Source organism: Triturus cristatus, chromosome 1_2 (genome assembly GCF_964204655.1).
Source record: "Triturus cristatus chromosome 1_2, aTriCri1.1, whole genome shotgun sequence".
Taxonomy (NCBI): domain Eukaryota; kingdom Metazoa; phylum Chordata; class Amphibia; order Caudata; family Salamandridae; genus Triturus; species Triturus cristatus.
This window is the reverse complement of record NC_140580.1, coordinates 353,358,111-353,367,367: the sequence shown is the minus strand read 5'-3', so window position 1 is coordinate 353,367,367 and position 9,257 is coordinate 353,358,111.

Genomic DNA, 9,257 nt, shown 5'->3' with positions numbered 1-9,257 from the left:
ATACTTTCCTTACTTCTTTCTTTCTTTCCCTCCCCTTTCCTCTCCTTTCTATGTTTCACTACCCTTTCTTTCTTTTCCTCTATCTTTCTTGCTATCTATCTCACTTCTATAGCTCATTCTCTCCATATGTTTCCTTTTCTCTCTACACTCAAATTTACCTCTCCTTGACACTCCTAAATCATCTGTCCTCTCCATCTCTCTATTATTTCTGTCCTTCCTACTTTTCTCCTTTCCTATCCAGTACCTTTTTTTACTTTCCTTTCCCCTTTCCCCTTTCTAACCTTTTCTCTTTTTCTCTACTCTCCAATAGTTCTTTCCAGTCTGTCTTTAATATTTCCTTGTTCATTTTCTTACCTTGTCTCTCCTCTACTTTATTCTCCCTACTTCATATCCTAGTCTCACAACTCCATTCTTTCCCTCTTTAATATCTAGCCTTATTAGCTACCCTCCTCCTCCCAGCTTCATTGTATTCACCTCTATTACATTTTCTCTTTTGTTTTTCTTCATTTCTGCTGCCTTTTTTCGCCACATCCATCAACCTCCTCACTGTCTCCGTGCCTTTTTTTCTACCTCATGACAAGCTCCTGCACAAAACGATTGACTTAAACTTTGATGTCTGCTCCCCTATAACGTCTGTTCTGAGTTTAACTAGTGCATTCTGGGACCCGTTTCCCTCCCTGTGGCAATGACTCTTCCACAACCGCTCCCAGAGGAAGACCACACCAAGCTAAACCCAGGGAGACAATTCAGAAAATAATCTTATCAAAAAGAGGGCAAAATCATTCCTGGGTTGCTTGTTTTTTGGTCAGGGAGGATCTGGCCTGGCAGTTTGGGCTAGAATGCTCCTATTGGAATAGAGTCAATACTGATTTCACTATGGCTGGGTGTAGTGCTAGAGGCACTCTTATGGTTTGAAACCATGTGATGACCATGCTACCATGATTTTAATTTACTTTTGATATTTCACTTTACCCTAGCCTGAATGTATGCCATGCATGTGCTTTTTCCCTGGAAGATATCTCTCGTGTAATCTCATAGATTTAGCAAAGTGGGAGCTGTCACAGAGTAGAACAGCCTTGCCAGGAACAGAACATGTGGGATGTGCATTTGAAAGCATGAGAGAGAGAGAGAAGTGTGGAATGTACTTTTTGGTCTCGAAGTGCAGTGTTCTGAGCAGTGGTGCTCAAATGTGCATTATGCTGTACATTGAGAGAGGAAATGTGTGATGCTATAGGCAGTGGTGCTCAAATGTGCATTGTGTTGTACATTGGGAAGTATTATGAAGTTCTTACTATTGGCTTTGACATGTCCTTATGTCATCCTGAATTCTAACTCTGTCTTACTTGAGTGTTTTGCATTTACAGGCAGGCCCCCAGAGTGCTCAAGTTGTTTGGATTATTCACGTTCAAGGTTGCTTTATTTTTGGAGAGGAGATTGTTGAATGTACCTTCGGCAAATCTTCATTAAGATAAAGGCTGGAACATGTGAGAATGCAGAGGGAATGTGGGAAGTCTTTTTGCCTTTGGAATGCTTGAATGGAAGGTGGTCAATTCCAGTAAGTTTCCTTGGGGCAGAGGGAAGATCTTGAACCTTCTAGTTTGTTTTGAGAGTACAAAGCAGGGGCTTGTTGATTTAGAGACCAGTTTTGTTTGAGCCTGAACGATGAACACATCTCCAGTGCAGCTGTTCCCAGTTTTGCTGAGTCTCTTGTCCCCGGCTGTGGATCCCCCAGTGTGAAGTAGGCCAAGATGAAGTTTGAAGCTGGTGATGTATCTTGTTTTTGATTAGTGCCAAGAATGTAATGCATAGCTGTTTGTGTGTGCATATTCAGTTTCCAGAGGCTATAACAGTCACTGTGGTGCAAAACTGTCAGTGCGCACCTTCAGTTTCCAGTGGCTATAATCATATTGACTTTGTGATGTTTGAGGGAGTATGTGCAAATTCAAGGTAATCATCTGATATATTTAGTGTTTATATCTTTCTGATTTCTTGCAGGATGTCCAGTATTATTTGCTGGTTGTTTATTATAATTATTATTATTATTCATGGATTTAACTGTTGCATTTGACAAGTGCGTTATCGTTGCTTGTATATATATAATCTTCTTATATATTTTGTCTGGCATTTTACAAAATAAGGAGCGTACCATGGAATATATATATATATATATATATATATAAAATATTTATTACAATTCCATTTTATGTATTTTCTGGATTGGAATCCATTTGTAATGCATTTATGCAATAATGTGGAACCATGGATAGTAATTTGTTTATGTCAATGAATATGGTTGCAAGCTCTGGCTTTAAATTGGGTTGACACAATCTTAGCAATGTCATGTGATCAAGGCCGGTCATTGGCCGAAAGGCGTCATTGCGGACTACATGTGGGATTAAATAAATGTATTTTGCACAATATTGGGTCTACGCTCATATTTATCCCCTTGGAGGAGACTGGAAAGTTTACAAGGACTCTCGATATATATATATATATATATATATATATATATATATATATATATATATATATATATATATATATATATATTTATCTCTCTCTCTCTCTCTCTCTATATATATATATATTCAGTGAAAAAACCATACAAGCGGATCCTCGTCCATGCCTATCATAAACAAAGCTGCTGATCGAGTGCTGCTCACCTGGTGGACAACCTTTGGAGCAGAATGTAACACGCGGCCGTCCTGCCGCGGAGCTTGCACCACCCCGTAATGTTACGGGGGCCACCTGACATGGTAACCATCATGTCAGTAATGTGGGTCAGCAGCGGCAAACAGGATTGAGGACGAGTCCACTTGCAGGGTCCATACAGGACAAGATTTGTGTGCTATCCGGACCATATTTCCCACAATGCACAGTCTCATTCGAGCTTCCCATTGGTGGGAGTGCAATATGAAAATGGCGAAGTAGGTTCAGCGCTTGCACACACCGTCTCCGTTAAAGCCTCTGAAGAGAAGCATATGGAGCTTCGAAACGCGTCAGGCAATTCCACTACGGAGCGGCTTCTACAAGCGGATCCTCGTCCATGCCTATCATAAACAAAGCTGCTGATCGAGTGCTGCTCACCTGGTGGACAACCTTTGGAGCAGAATGTAACACGCGGCCGTCCTGCCGCGGAGCTTGCACCACCCCGTAATATTACGGGGGCCACCTGACATGGTAACCATCATGTCAGTAATGTGGGTCAGCAGCGGCAAACAGGATTGAGGACGAGTCCACTTGCAGGGTCCATACAGGACAAGATTTGTGTGCTATCCGGACCATATTTCCCACAATGCACAGTCTCATTCGAGCTTCCCATTGGTGGGAGTGCAATATGAAAATGGCGAAGTAGGTTCAGCGCTTGCACACACCGTCTCCGTTAAAGCCTCTGAAGAGAAGCATATGGAGCTTCGAAACGCGTCAGGCAATTCCACTACGGAGCGGCTTCTACAAGCGGATCCTCGTCCATGCCTATCATAAACAAAGCTGCTGATCGAGTGCTGCTCACCTGGTGGACAACCTTTGGAACAGAATATATATATATATATATATATATATATATATATATATATATATATATATATATATATATATATTTATCTCTCTCTCTCTCTCTCTATATATATATATATTCAGTGAAAAAACCATAGGTTTCACACATGTTATAGTTAGCTGGACATTTTACTCGTAAAAAACCAATGAAATTCCCCCGTTATAGTTAGTTCAGCTAACTATAACTCGCGCGCCCGCAATGCACTGCTGATGACGTCACATATTACATCACTCATGACATGGTCAGTGACATCACTCATGACATCACTGATGACATCTCAAATGACATCACTGATGACATCACTGATGTCATCATCCAGTGAATGTGTGTTTTTCTGAAAATTAAATATGTTTTATATATGTATATATGTATATCTCAAGGTTGATGGAAGAATAAATGGGTATATTACTGTCTAAATGGATGATTTCTTTTTGAAAAATTGATTGTGTAACTGACTGATTAAGTGTATCATAGTGAATACATGGCTTAGCGAGTAATGTTTAAATATGTAAATATCTATACGCAATTCAGACAAAGGGGGCAATATAGTCATCTGGCCCAAAGAACAATATATGGAAGAAGCACTTAAACAACTGGATGATCGCGATTGCTACAAATTAAGCTCCAAGTTTATTATGAATGCCAAACAAGATGAATTATTTGGAAAATTATTAGCATGGAAAAATAAAGGCTTAATCAATCAAGATGAATATAAATTTTTAAAAAAAGAACATGCAAGAACGCCAGCTATCTATTTTATTCCAAAAATTCATAAGGATAAACTGAGACCTCCTGGAAGACCTATCATTTCCGCAAAAGAGAGCTTATTGGAAAACGTGTCCATCTATATAGATGCATTCCTACAAGAACTCGTGAGGGCACTACCGTCATATATTCAAGACACCACAGATTTTCTAAGACAGTTGCATGAATGCAAATGGGAAGAAGATTATGTGCTCATATCAATGGATGTATCCAATCTATATACATCAATCCATCACAGGGATGGACTAAGAGCAATCGAGTACTTTCTGAGCACAAGGCCCATAGAATTTCACGCACATAACAAACTGCTAATGGATCTTATCACGTTTTGTCTAAACAATAACTATTTTATATTTCAACAACAGATATACCACCAGGAGAGAGGCGTAGCAATGGGTGCAAGTTTTTCACCAAGCTACGCCTGTCTCCACATGGGTTGGTGGGAGGAGAAAATTTTAAAAATCAAACATAGTGACTGTTGGACTAAAAATGTGATAAAGTGGATTCGATTCATAGATGATCTGTTTATTATTTGGCGGGGCAACAGATTGAGTGCAGAACAGTTTATTATGGATTTGAATGTAAATGATATGAACTTACATTTCACTTCAGAAATTAGTGCAAGCAGCATATGTTTTCTAGACGTTGAAGTATACATACATAACAACAACATACAAACACGACTACATCGGAAACCCACGTCAGGAAACACTATTCTGCATAATAGCAGCTTTCACCCTAGACATACAATTGAAAGTATTCCATATGGGGAGATGCTGCGCATACGCAGAATATGTAGCACTGCTAATGATCTTGACACGGCACAGCAGGAATGTAAATCCAGATTCCTAGCTAGAGGCTATGGACAAAAGGTATTAGATCGTGCAATTACTCGCACTAAGGAAACCTCCAGAGAAGACTTACTTTTTAAAACCTCACGTAACAAAATAAAACAGCAACAACAACAGTGTGGCAGTGAGAACGTCACAAGTAACCCCAGACTCATTCTAACATATAACAATCAAAGAAACAACATCAGGAAAATAATTAAAAGCAACTGGCACTTGGTTTTAAGTGATCCTGTAATTGGGGATAAAATGCCTGCCTTTCCTACTATCACCTTCAGGAAGGCATGCAGTACCAGTGACCATTTAGTGAGCAGTAGCCCTGAAGTTCCAACCAATTCCAACTGGTTGACCAAACGCAAAGGCTTTGTGAGATGTACAACATGCAAAGCATGTAAGTATGGGGAAAATAAAACCACGTACCATTCACCCTTCAATGATAAGCCTATCCCCATCAGTAAATTTCTAACGTGCAAGTCAGAGTTTGCAATCTATATATTGGAGTGCTCTTGTGGTCTAAGATATATTGGAAGCACACGCCTCCAGGTACACAAGAGAATACTTCAACACTTACGGGCCATCACCAACAATGATAGTTCCTATCCGGTAGCCCGGCATTTCAACGAGGCACATAATAAAGATTTGAACCAGTTGAAATATTATGTAATCGATAATGTCCCCCCATTAAGAAGGGGAGGCAATAGAGATGCAATTCTGAGACGTTTAGAAACAAAATACATATTAGAACTTGACAGTAAAAATCCGCACGGTCTGAACACCACTGAAGACTTGTACACCTGGCTGTAGATCTAAGACTCCGATGAATAAGAATATAACATTAAAAAACAAAGCTGGCAATATAAAATAATATTTTACTCTGTCCCACCTCCCGGCCAGAATACCCGTTGTTTTTACTAATAGTACCATGGGCGCATGGCACACAACAAAGATTTACACAAATAGTGGGGGTCACGGAAAATTAGCACCTTAGCACTGTTTTCAGCGTACTTTGCACATATCACGTACTGTATCAAAACCTTGAATGTGTACCCCAATTCTAACATACATGCAGCATAAAGAACAAAATGGGTTATAAAAAGGGATATAATCAGGTAGCAATATCAAATAGTCAATAGATAACCCAGTGGGAACCTGTTCAAAATATTTTTTGCATATCACATGTATATATTTTTGCGTGGATAAAATATGTATTGTACAAATATAATGATTCCAAAATAGATCAAGGAAATGAACATAATTGAAATATTGGCGCATTTATGCAGACATATTGGAACGAGGGGTCACGTAAAAATATCAGATCATTTTAAAGAATGTGGTTTTTAAGAACAATTACCAATATTTATTAACATAGTTTTATGGAGTTTGTAAAGATATTTATTTAATTATTTATTTATTTATCTATTTATTCATACAAACCAAATTGTCAAAATATTGCAAAGTATGATACAAACTTCTGGTTCAGATATGTGATAAACGCAATAGTACTACAAACAATGAGAAAGAAAAAAAGAAAAAAAGAAAAAAAGACGAGCAGTCTGTTGTTTATGGTTATGAACGCTAACTAGCACTATGTCACTTTAAAAACGGGGAGAAAAAACGAAGCATGTCATGTGATCAAGGGCTCTGGGTGGCCCGAAACGCGTAATGGCGGCAGAAGCAAGAAATAAATAATTATATGCACGAAATAAGTGGAGTCCGTTCCGTTCTTGTTTGTAAAACAACAGAAGGAGTATCGCAATATATATATATATATATATATATTTATCTCTCTCTCTCTCTCTCTATATATATATATATTCAGTGAAAAAACCATAGGTTTCACACATGTTATAGTTAGCTGGACATTTTACTCGTAAAAAACCAATGAAATTCCCCCGTTATAGTTAGTTCAGCTAACTATAACTCGCGCGCCCGCAATGCACTGCTGATGACGTCACATATTACATCACTCATGACATGGTCAGTGACATCACTCATGACATCACTGATGACATCTCAAATGACATCACTGATGACATCACTGATGTCATCATCCAGTGAATGTGTGTTTTTCTGAAAATTAAATATGTTTTATATATGTATATCTCAAGGTTGATGGAAGAATAAATGGGTATATTACTGTCTAAATGGATGATTTCTTTTTGAAAAATTGATTGTGTAACTGACTGATTAAGTGTATCATAGTGAATACATGGCTTAGCGAGTAATGTTTAAATATGTAAATATCTGTATCATTTTTTCACTTTGTGTATAAGTGGCTGCATGGGTTGGTGAGTAGCTACATGGGTGTCTATATAGGTTATTAGTTGGTTTTTTGAGTATTAGTCTGAGTGTCTGCATGGTTCGGTGGGGGGTATGACGTAGTGCATAGGTGCATGAATGAGTGACTCACTGTTTGTATGTGTTGAACAGAGCATGTGTGCAGGACTGCATGGGTGGATGAGTGTGTGTATGGGTGTGTTAGTGAGTGAATGACTTTCTCAATAGTGTCTTTATGAGTAACTACATATGTTTAAAACTAGTATATGTGACTATTGGTTTATATATGTGAGTATATGTGAGAGTGAGAGATTGAAAGAGTTCCTGTATGAATAAGTATGTATTTCTATAAGTGATTGTTTAAAAGACTAAGTATGTGTAAGTTTCCGTAGAAGTAAGTGTGGTGGTGTGTGTATAACTGTATATGCAAGTAAATGTATGTTTGATTCTTTATTAGCATGAGTGACTATGTGTGTGAGTAGCTCTATGGATGAGTGGCATTGTGTAACAGGATGTATAGGTGTATGAGTACATATGATAAGTGAGTACATGTATGAGTGACTGTATAGGACTGTTGGTGAATGAGTGGATGTGTATGTGGATCTTAGAATTACTGAAGAGGTTGTTGTAACTGTTATTGGTATGTCCATTGTTTTGAAAATTTTAGTCTCTATTTTTGAATGTGTGTATCAAAGGTTATATTAAGGGAAGAGGAGGTCTGCCACTCTATCACAAGGATGATGTCATCAGTGATGTCATCAGTGATGTCATTTGAGATGTCATCAGTGATGTCATGAGGGATGTCACTGACCATGTCATGAGTGATGTAATATGTGACGTCATCAGCAGTGCATTGCGGGCGCACGAGTTATAGTTAGCTGAACTAACTATAACGGGGGAATTTCATTGGTTTTTTACGAGTAAAATGTCCAGCTAACTATAACATGTGTGAAACCTATGGTTTTTTCACTGAATTTCTAAGGTTTTTTAAATGCTAATTCCTAACTATAACGTGTGTGAAACCTATGGTTTTTTCACTGAATTTCTAAGGTTTTTTAAATGCTAATTCCTAACTATAACGTGTGTGAAACCCATGGTTTTTCAGTGAATTTGCAAGGTTTTTTAAATGCTAATTTTTTTTTTTTCTTCTATTTTTTTTAACATATTTTTTTTTTAATTTTCTTACCTTTTATAAAGACTATGGTTAAATTTTTAAAATTCTTTAATATGTTTTTTTTTAATATATTTTTTAAAATAAACATGTAAAATTTATTTGCAGTACATTTTTTCAATTTTTTTTATTATTTTTTTTAGTACGCGTACCGTAAGCTTACGGTAAGCGTACGGTTTACGCAACGCCCGTAATTTTTCTACGCTGCTTGCGTATAGTTACGCAATTTGCGTAGCCGCGCGTACTCCACGTGGGACGCGTGCGCGCGTACGCTACACGCGCACGTTACGCGGAAGTGTCGGGTAGTGACTGTTATGCGCATGCGCGCAAGCGCGTGTCTTTTTTACGCGCATGCGCACTTTTGCCGTAAGCGTACCGTAAGCGTACCGTAAGCGTACGGTAGGTCATGTGATCATGAAACACAACTTTTGATTGGTTGAAACTACTTTCAGTTCTAGAACTCTCCTACACCACACCCATTCCTCTCATTTCTGCTTGTGATCCCTTAGGAGAAGGAGCTGGGTTGTCTTTGTGATACGATGGCAGAACAGCAGAGCTCTTCTGAGAGTGAGGCTAGCACTAGCAGCACTACCTTGAGGCAGAGAGCGAGGAAACAAAAGCCCTCTTATGTATGGGATTA